The sequence below is a fragment of the Pinus tabuliformis genome, chromosome 8, assembly GCF_031772625.1.
Source record: "Pinus tabuliformis cultivar Carrire ecotype Pingquan chromosome 8, CPIR1, whole genome shotgun sequence".
Classification (NCBI taxonomy): domain Eukaryota; kingdom Viridiplantae; phylum Streptophyta; class Pinopsida; order Pinales; family Pinaceae; genus Pinus; species Pinus tabuliformis.
Window position 1 is genome coordinate 1447969059 of NC_142294.1, and position 10282 is coordinate 1447979340.

The 10282-nt window shown below is 33.6% G+C and overlaps 2 long non-coding RNA genes across 15 annotated transcripts; both read left to right on the forward strand.

Annotated features, from left to right (window-relative positions):
- The first annotated feature begins 222 nt into the window (after nt 1-222).
- On the forward strand, nt 223-4133 carry LOC149241171 (uncharacterized). 2 transcript variants are annotated; one of them, XR_016245594.1, is made up of 3 exons: nt 223-728; nt 897-1051; nt 3543-4133. It is a non-coding gene; the product is annotated as an uncharacterized LOC149241171 (long non-coding RNA). The 2 variants fall into 2 exon arrangements; XR_016245593.1 differs by having other exon boundaries at nt 223-706.
- A 533-nt stretch (nt 4134-4666) lies between these two features.
- On the forward strand, nt 4667-9514 carry LOC149241172 (uncharacterized). 13 transcript variants are annotated; one of them, XR_016246552.1, is made up of 6 exons: nt 4679-5008; nt 5108-5188; nt 5285-5332; nt 5403-5491; nt 8618-8977; nt 9069-9514. It is a non-coding gene; the product is annotated as an uncharacterized LOC149241172 (long non-coding RNA). The 13 variants fall into 13 exon arrangements; XR_016246556.1 differs by having other exon boundaries at nt 4682-5008; nt 8703-8977; XR_016246553.1 differs by lacking the exon at nt 5285-5332 and having other exon boundaries at nt 4667-5008.
- The last annotated feature ends 768 nt before the right edge of the window (nt 9515-10282 follow it).

The following is a 10282-nucleotide window of genomic DNA, read 5'->3' on the forward strand; positions in this document are numbered from 1 at the left end:
TTTATAAAGGAGATGTATCCTGGGAGATTCATTGTCAAGGCACGCACGAAGCACAAGGCTATTCAGAAAACCAACCAACCTTCATTTATTCCAAAATTTATAATAATAATAATAAACCTAAAACTGAACGACCACATTTCAAATTTTAACCGCCTCATCGCACACATGTTTGACAATCTCAAAAAACATAAAATCCCTAAATCCCTAGCATTTGTAAGCGGAATTTGCGAGGTGATACCAGGTTGTCCTAGTGTCCTTATCGCAAGATTTAGTAGCCGCATTGGCATTTGGGCATATTCTCCTAATGTTCTCATCACAAGAGAGCGAGCGCGGTGATACCAGGCTCGTGTATGTTCCCTTATGCATAGAGCAGAGCTACGACATTCATTTTACAGAGCCCTATTTTTCATTTGGGCACATAGATCAAAGAGACCCAAGTGAGAAGGAGACGTTATTTGCAGGAGTAGCCTCCTCCTCTACCTTAATTTGGAAAGCCAAGTGAGAAGGAGAGGTTATTTGCAGGAGCAGCCTCCTCCTCTACCTGAATTTGGAGACCCAAGTGAGAAGGAGACGTTATTTGCAGGAGCAACCTCCTATCTACCTTAATTTGGGGAAAACAATTTCCTCTAACTGGGCACAGGTCACTGTGAAGAATAATTTATCACTTGGCGGAGGAGAAGAGGATAGGAGAGAAGTTGGGCTTTAGGTTGTATTTTTTTTCTCCTTCTGTAAGCATGGCCATGCTCGTTTCCGCCTTAAATTCTGGTTTTTTGCCTGTGTTTTTTGTTTTGATTTTGTTTTTATTCTTTTTTTTATTTCTTTTTAGCTCTGGATTGGATTGTTGTGTAGTTTTGGTTTTCTTAAATTGTTCTTCCTTTTTGAGTTACTTTTTATAGGGGATGGGGTCAAGCGTGAACAAGGATGATGTTGCAGAGAAGAGGGGAACAGAACATAAGAGGGGTTGGGGCCAAGAGCGGATGAGGATGATGCTGCAGAGAAGAGGAGAACAAAGCATAAGATGGGATGCAATGGCATGGCGAAGGCTGACAAGGTAAGCACCCCTTCAATTTTTATTTCAACTTTTTGGAATGCAACCCTCTAATTTTTATTTGATGGTTACCTAATCCGTCGTCTAAATTATTTTTGGATATTTGAAACATTTTTGAACTTTTGGATTATGGTTTTTTGCGCGGTGAACATGTAAATTATGGCTTCCTCATAGATGACAATGAGGTGGCTTAAGGCTGACACATGTGCTATACTATACTATTCTCCTTTTTCCTTGGTATTTATTCCAATTGTATGCTACTATTCTCCCTTTATTGATTCCATACAATTTCATGCAAGGATTGATTAAAAAATCCATGATATCTTATGCCGTTGGTGGATATCAAAGATATATTTAAGAAGAACCCGAGAGAAGTCTGATAATAAAAAATGTTGAGGAGTTTATTTTCTTTCATACTGTTTCTTTTTGTCTTTAACAGAGTTAAATGTTGTCATTATCCCACTCTTCTTGGTTACTGAGGAGTTTATTAGATAATCACCACAATGGTGTCCCTGGATAGTGAAGAGTTTATTTTCTCTCATAATATGGGTTTGCTTGAAATCTAATACAATTTAATTTACACTTTATTTCAAATATATTATCTCAGACTAGGTCGCTCTATCCATTTCAAAGAGACTGGCTAATCATAGATGCATGTTGATGGGGTTTGGATAGGATATAGATATTAAACAAAAGAATCACCAGCGAGCTCAATCAACCACTGCTCTAAGATATGGACCTTGTTACTTTTATAGACAAGCCTTTGGAGGGAAATATGCATTTATTTCATTGATCTTTGGTTTTCACCTGATCAATCCTCCTCCTTACTCCTGGATAACCTAATATTTAAACCAGAACTCAAGGATCGTTCTTCCTTTCCTTCTAAACTCTCTCTCGACAATGGGTAAGGCTGGTATTTAGCAAATCATGATATAGTTTTCGTATCCATCCCTTTCTTTCAGTCAGTTTTCCCCTCTCTAGTGTAACAAAACTACCTACGCAGAGGAAGGCAAATTGAATAGGTTTTATTCCCCACCAATTTTGTGGGTTCGTTGGCCTTGGCCATTCCCCACCAGTCTCTCAATAACCCTTTTGTTGGGCCTGAATGGGTCTTAAATGACAGTATATAATGTATGCTATAAATTATATAACAAAGCTTACCTACTTTCCCATAACCTTTGTACTCCTGGGTAACCATGCTTTCTCTGTATTTAAGCTATTACTAACACACAAATATTTGAGGATAAACCTGGTCAAAGAGAAACTAAACCCATTCATCCATAGCCTCTAAAGAACCATCTTTTCTGTAGCATATCCGCCTTTGTTGATCTAACTGAATAGTGGTCATTGGGGAACCATGTGCATTTTTTTGTCAAAATTCCACACCCATGTGTGAAATTAATTCTTATATTGTTAGTAGAGATGGCTTTCTCAATGTTCTCCATTCTTTATTATTTTTTAAATCAATATATTTATCCATGTTCTACATTCCTTATTCATTTTTTAACCAATAGAGGTTTATCATTCCTTATTCACTTTTTAACCAATAGAGGTTCATCATTCCTTAATCTCTTTTTAATCCATACAGGTTCAACATTCCTTATTTTCATTTTAATCCATAGAGATTCCTTGTTCTCTTTTCAATCCATAGAGGGTCAGCCTTCCTTATTCTATTTTTAATCCATATATTATTGATGAGTTTCTTGACAACGTTTTCTTTATAGCCCTAACTTGTAAAAGTGTGTCTTCCATTTCAACTTTAGATATTACAACACAAGCCTTTAACCATTGCATTGTCATTGCAATAAATAAAAAAACACTCCACATGCATCTGTTGGATTGATATGTGTATCGCGATTTTATTTATGCCAATGGAAATTGTTTTACAACACTGGAGTATTCTCCAATAATAGATATTCCCCAATATATATCCCTTCAGGGATACGGTAGCTGAGCCGAGGAAATTTATTGAAGAAACTCTTATGTGAAGCTCACTATCATGAGAAGAAAACATTCATTCTTTTGCAATAAAGAAATTGCAGACTCCTATTTATTTCTTTCTCAATCCAACAACACAATAATAATTACAAGCATGCATGTTTCTATGTTTGACGGTTTTAATAAAAAATGCATAGCTTAGGTACCTCAACACTCTCAAGAGTTTAGTAAGAGAAACAATTTATAGGTTTGACCCTCTTATGGCCTTGAAAAGACTTTACCATGTGGAATCCACTTATAGACACAAATAGGTAAGATGCAAATTTTTTATTTTTATTTTTATTTTTTAAACCACTTAGCTAGCCTTTACTGCGCTAGATAATATCATTTAGAAGATAATTGTTTTTAGAAAAATTATAAAAGATTGATTTCTATTATGCATAATATTTATTTCTTTTGAATTAGATGCAGATATTTATTTTTTGAGATGTTTTGGACATCCATTTACTCTGAATTAGATTTGAAACAATATTTAATTATTTTTCTTATGATACAGATGAAAAATGGGGACAAAAGAGTTTGATCTGCTTCATATATAAGAAGCTAGATGGAAAGTGTTGTGAGAAGATGGATGGAAAATATCAATTCTAGATGAGCAGGTAGATGGAAAGCATTTTGCAGAGGTGAAACTCATGAAGAAAATTATAACAATAGGGTAGCAATTATTTACATCTGAAAGAATATTTGAGTAATTGATTTTGTTTCTATTACTTTAGAATGAAATTGATATTAAACATTTAATTAATATTCTATGAAACATATTTTTCATATAGAGAGTACCCATGGAAAAATGTTCTCACAAAAAGAAAATGATATTTTTGCAAAAGAAAGGAAAATGGAGAGTGATGTCACAGAAAGTAATATATGAGAAGGTAGATGGAAATTCCTCCTAAGAAGTTGTGTACTTAGATGGATAGATTATGATAGAAAAGTGTAATTTACTAAGAGATTTGTATTATCTTTTCGATGTAATTCCCCCAAAACTATAATAAAAATACAATCAGATATTTTATTTTTGAGAAAGGGGGCAACCCCCTTCTCACAATCTTTATGGATATCCATGGCCAAAGTTATCCTAAAAGAGTGTCTCTTCTTTTTATTGTATTTTTTAATATTTTTGTATTATATATTTTGGATGACAATTTTATAATAAATTAAATAAGAAAAATTTGATATATTTAATTTTCAACTTCACATTTTAAATTACATTTAAACATCCTTTTCAATTTCACATTTTAAAATTAAGTTAAAAATCCCTTCACAATTTCATACTTTAAAGTTACATTCAAAAATAATTTTCAATTCAATGTAATTTCACATTTCAAACATCAAAGTTTATGCATCACCGATACACACCAATCACATTTATAAAATTACATTTAAAATTTTCGATATTCAATGTGTAACACATAATACAACAATACGTATTAATTTACAAAAAAAAAACTTTATAAACATTAAAGTCTTACCATATATCATATATATTAAAGTCTTACCATATATCATATATATTAAAGTCTTACCATATATCATCCCTACCATGAGTTTGAATCAATCTTTAATACGTAATTTGTATATACATTGAAGCGATAACCCCACTTGGCATGCTTCTGTACCAAAGCTTTAATATCATTTTAATGGTGGATAAAATCGATGGTACCCCACCTGACACCTGTTGCTCTTACATTTAATGGTATCGACCCGACACTAGAAGGGTCTGGTAACTTGGGACACCTAGCGTAGTCTTTTGGATCTAGGTCTGGCGATCCAATGGACCTCAACAACGAGGGTTTAAAGCTGTAACTAATTTCTCGGTGTCTTACCACATGTGGATTCATTTTGAGTTGTGCAATTTTTCCGAAGCTCGGCTCTGCAATTGGGCTAAGGGTTTGTCGTAGCAGAGAGGGTTTCAGTTTTCCATCCTTGTTTCGATGGAGAAGGGAGTCAAACTTCGTTCAGCAGGTACCCTACAACCTTTCCTCTCTTTCTTGATATGTATATATACTTACAGTCTTCGACTCCACTTCGAAAATGTCTGAAATTGCTTCTCTGCCCATCCAGTTCACTGTGCTGGGAGTACGGGTTACTGCTGGCCTACTTGCCCAAAAGAGGATGATGCTGGTGGCCATCGAGTTTGAAGAGGTAATATTTGTCATGACAGGATTTGATTTTGGGTTATTCCATCTCACCTGATTCGAGCCACTAATAACTTGATGCATGGGTTTCTGGTACAGACAGTCTTCGACATTCGAGAGCTTATTTATCTCGAGTAATCTTGAAAATATTGTGAGTAATACATAGGTTCATCATTAAAGAGTTTTTATTTTCTTTTAACTCATTCTTCATGCATCTACAGGTATCAGACTTTGCAGAAGTCCTTTCCTTATGGTTGTGCTGGGTTTGGATGAGTCCTCTTACTCAGGGTTGCCACTTTCTGATTTCTAGGTTGGTCTCATTACCAAACTTTATGGCGGTCTATCTTGCTTGAATGCTTTCGGGAACAAGGTGTCTATGTTTGTAATCATTCTATCGAATGATATTCTGGTTTTCCTGGGTGGAAATGTAAATTTAAGTCGAGGCTTCAAGCTACACTTAGTCTGACTTTTGTTATTTTGATTGAACAAGGGTTTTGTTTAATGGGCAACTAAGTGGTTCCAAAAATGTGCCATGGCATAAACCTGTGTAGCTCCGACTTCACCGAGCATTTATTACCCGAAAAGGTCTGAAGTTTTGGTTTGTATATATATAACATTCATAGCTTGGAGCTCTTCTAGTTTGGTTCGGCTTCTGAAATCGAAGCTTGTTATCTTGTTTTTCAATGGATTCTATCGAGCCTGATTGTGATTTTACTAGTTTGTTGATTAAAATATGAATATATTATGGACTGTGTGAACTCATGATTCTTTCGGGAGTTGACCGAGAATTATTTTCTGCCCTTGCAGTTGATAATAAGTTTTTTTCTTACAGTCAATGATTTAGATATTTTGACAGTTTCCATATATAAAGTTTTGGTTCTCCATTTTGCAATTGACAACAAAGAATTATGCTAGAATCATGTTTAGGATTATTACATGTTTTATAGGGTGTAATGCCTACAGTATATTCGTGTATGTGTATGATAATAGCATTGCTACATGTCAGCACATAAGTTGTTCCTATTTAAACATATCGAATATTTTAAATGCATCGTTAACAATTGTTGGTTTAGATATTTATCTAAAACTGCTTTTTATTTCTCTCTACAGTATGTACAGTAGAAGTATTTTCCTAATTTTACATAGCTTTATTCTTTATTTTCATATATAAAATTATTCTACATTCACACCAACGATACCTTGGTATCGTTGTGACATACCTCTGAGACTGTACGTGACATACCTCTGAGACTGTACTCAACCTGGGAAGGTATCGTTGTCAGAGGTAACCTGGGAAGGTATCGTTGTCACATACCTCTGAGACTGTACTCAACCTTTTCCCACTGGTTTATTCTATCCACTCAACCTGTTTATTCTATCCACTCAACCTGTTCCCACTGGTTTATTCTATCCAGCTCACTGGTTTATTCTATCCAGCTCAAGGACTGGTTTATTTTATTCTATCCAGCTCAAGGACTGCTCAACCTGTTCCCACTGGTTTATTCTATCCAGCTCAAGGACTGGTTTATTTTATTCTATCCAGCTCAAGGACTGGTTTATTCTATCTAGCTCAAGGAAATTTAGACAACATTGTTTTTTCTCCCTTCCTTTACTCATCTGATCTACTTTTTCCTTTTCTATCCTTCTCTAGCCCCTCCCCTTTTGAGGAAACAGATGAGTAAATGATTTTAACTCTATCAAGAGATTAAAAATTGTTTCTTTCACTTCTCGTCAAAATACTTTACTTTGACTCTTAATTCTCGTCAAAATACGTTACTTTGACTCTTAATTATTCATTAATCAAATAGTAAAATATGTTTTTGACTCTTAATTATTCATTAATCAAATAGTAAAATATGTTCTGGCCTCCAACAGTAACATTCCATTCCATGTCAGTAAAAAGCTAAATCTTAATTATTCATTAATCAAATAGTAAAAAGCTAAATCTTAATTATTCATTAATCAAATAGTAAAAAGCTAAATCTTAATTATTCATTAATCAAATAGTAAAATATGTTCTGGAGTTCTGGCCTCATTAATCAAATAGTAAAATATGTTCTGGAGTTCTGGCCTCATTAATCAAATAGTAAAATATGTTCTGGAGTTCTGGCCTCCAACAGTAGCTCTTTAACATTCCATGTCAAACAAAGTAAAAAGCTAAAAAGCTAAATCTTAATTATTCATTAATCAAATAGTAAAATATGTTCTGGAGTTCTGGCCTCATTAATCAAATAGTAAAATATGTTCTGGAGTTCTGGCCTCCAACAGTAGCTCTTTAACATTCCATGTCAAACAAAGTAAAAAGCTAAATTAATAAGTAAAACATGGTAAAAAGCTAAATTAATAAGTAAAACATGGTAACCAAATAAGTAAAACGTAAAAAGCTAAATTAATAAGTAAAACATGGTAACCAAATAAGTAAAACATGGTAACCAAAATAAATGGTGTTACACAATGACTTTATTTACTTAAAAAAAGGACATTTTGAAATTTTTTTGAAGACTTCTCACAAATATTTAAATTTATAGCATAAATAACAGATTTTTAAATTTATAACATAAATAACATTTTGAAATTTTTTTGAAGACTTTTCACAAATTTTTAAATTTATAACATAAATAACAGATTTTTAAATTTATAACATAAATAACAAGCACGAACATTAAATATTTCAAAATTTCTATAAACAAATCTATAAAAGTATATGTTTATGTATGTGTTATGTTATTTTTGTAAATGTTGTGTTTCTTGTTAAATGTTGTGTTGTGTTTTGTTATGTTTGTGTGTATACGATATAAAAGTATATGTTTATGTATGTGTTATGTTATTTTTGTAAATGTTGTGTTTCTTGTTAAATGTTGTGTTGTGTTTTGTTATGTTTCTGTGTATACGATATTGTTACACACAACATTGTATATGCTATTTTGTTCATTTTACAATATTTTAACAATATTTTAAGTTAATAGAAGTATTTTGATGTTTGAAGTTATATATTTATATATATCAATATTTTAAGTTAATTTTGTTCATTTCACAATATTTTAACAATATTTTAAGTTAATAGAAGTATTTTGATGTTTGAAGTTATATATTTATATATATCAATATTTTAAGTTAATAGAAGTATTTTGATGTTTGAAGTTATATATTTATATATAGATATATATATAATCATGTCTCTATTCTATTTCGAATATAATAAAAATACCAGAAAACAATTATATATATATATATATATATACTTTAATAAAAACATTGTCTAAATATTACATGCTAAACATGAACCTTTACTATGGTAAACAACTCCAATGGTTAGTGCAACATTCGAATTACAATGATATTTGATGTATAGCTCTGATAGTGTTATCAGTATTATGGATAGTCCCTTTTTCCCTTTTTCCAGTCTCGAATTAATTGACTTATCCTCCTGGATCAGACACATCAGCTTGCCTCGAGCTTATCACACTATGGTTATTTCAACATTTACTCTCCCTGCAATGTCTTATTAATTAGCATTGCAGTTCTGTCAGAGCCTCTTGGGATCCTTCGTTGCATCAACGGTCGAGGATGTAAGACCTCAATCCTACGGTTGGGCGCTATCTAGAAGGTTATTCAGTCTCCCTTGTTGGGTTCCACGGCTCATTTCGTTCCCTCCTTCCTTGCGCCATGTTCGAATCTCCTTCTCCTTCTGCGGTTGGCTCGACCTGCAACCATGTCTCTCGATGTAGTTGGCTCGTCTCCGAAACGAGACCGAGGGGTTCTTGTTCGTTGACAGAGTACTCAACCGGTTACCCAGGTGAGAAAATTCTCTGCTGGGGTTTTTTTTTGCAGCATATTTCTTTAACAGTTATACAAGGTTTACTATAATGATTCGTTTGACCTTGCAGCCCTCTGTAGATATGGGGAAAGAGCGAGACCGTGGTTTACGAGATGCTATCAATGGAATTATGCCACTACCATACTGGGCTGGGGCGCTCGAGAGTTTGTGTAAGCAAAATTGTCTCCCTGTCTGGGCTTTTGATCAATTAGCAAGGTCTCTCAGGTGTATGTTTGAGGGTATAGCACCCAGAAGAGCTAGCTTGGTTAAATTCGCTCTGAAAATCTTAACTCTCCGAGTCAAGCTGTACACAGTGCTCTGTTAATTTTCTGATGGGTTCTTCTCTTTTGGTTAAATTGTAACTATTTATACATTTGAGACCGTTGTATGGTTAAAGAACTGTTGTGGCTTGTAACAGAGACCGCGCTATAGTTGGGTTCATATTTATGTTTGGGCAAGACCTATTAAGGTTGAGGATACTTCTTCTCTTTTGGTTAAATTGTAACTATTTATACATTTGAGACCGTTGTATGGTTAAAGAACTGTTGTGGTTTGTAACAGAGACCGGGCTATAGTTGGGTTCATATTTATGTTTGGGCAAGACCTATTAAGGTTGAGGATACTTAAATCTCCTTAATGTCAAGACTTCACTGCTTCATTTTCCTTAAATATGAATGTTTAAACGATTTCCTCTTATGTGAATGTATAATCGATCTCCTATTATGTGAATGTATGAATTCAATTTCTTTTTATATGATTGTATAATAGTTTTTCTGTTATAGCTGGAACATACATAGGCTTTCTCTGGATATATTATCGATTTATCTGTACAGTTCCATGAGGATAGATTATTCAGGGTGTACATGCCCATCACTACAAATTTGCTTGTTATTTTCTTTATTAATTGTTCTGGTTGAATATGGGTTCTGTTTAGTTTTGCGGTTATGCTCACAGATTCAGGGTTTTTCTGTTTTCGGTTAAGATCCCTGAACTCTCAAAGTTGGGGTGCGAAAGTTAGCTCTGTCGTTGCTTAGTCACTCTTGACTCTCATAATTCTGTGATTAAGTTGTAGTGCGAGGTTTTAGGCTACAGGTTTAATAGTTTTGCTTGCATTATTTCTACCAGCTACAACTTCAGGGATATACCCAGTCGTGGTTCTGGATAGTTCTTTTTCCTTTTTATTGACCGAATTTGCAATTAATTTCTCTCATGCATAAGGAATTCTTTCTGTTGTTTACGCTAAACAACTTTGGTAATTTTCCTTCGGATTCTGGAATTTCTTGA